Raw genomic sequence first — 681 nt, forward strand, 5'->3', positions numbered from 1 at the left:
TGGGGGGTGGATGGGATAGTAGCCGACCTCTTTCTGACCAGTCTCGTACTGTAGGGGCTCTATGTGGGCCGTATGCATGACTAGTTCTATGTCATTTATTGAAATAATACAATATTCATCAAAATCAATTCATTTATTTCCACAGAACGCTTTTGATTTTGTAAATAGGAATATTTGACCCTATAGTTTGTTAAAGACAGGTGTTGTTGATGGGGACTTTTAAAACACAATCCAGTCCCTTTACAAAATCCCAAAGTCTGGTGTTAATGAATATCGTACAGATTGGTTTCCCACATTCTCGGGTGTAAAACAAGGAGACGCCTCATCACAGACTTTGTTTATAAATGATTTGGCAAAAGAAATGAAACAGTTAAATATTGGGGTAAGATATGATGATGAAATGCAAAGTATCCTTTAATATGCTGATGATACTATTCAGATGTCAGAAACTGAACCTGCAGAACATGTTATTATGTGCAGTCAGTTGGTGTTAAAGATGGAGACTCATGTTCAACCAGACTGAAACACAGGTAATGTCTTGGTGTTAAAGATGGAGACTCATGTTCAACCAGACTGAAACACAGGTAATGTCTTGGTGTTAAAGATGGAGACTCATGTTCAACCAGACTGAAACACAGGTAATGTCTTGGTGTTAAAGATGGAGACTCATGATCAACCAGA

The sequence above is a fragment of the Oncorhynchus nerka genome, linkage group LG7 (genome assembly GCF_034236695.1).
Source record: "Oncorhynchus nerka isolate Pitt River linkage group LG7, Oner_Uvic_2.0, whole genome shotgun sequence".
NCBI classification, from domain to species: Eukaryota; Metazoa; Chordata; class Actinopteri; order Salmoniformes; family Salmonidae; genus Oncorhynchus; species Oncorhynchus nerka.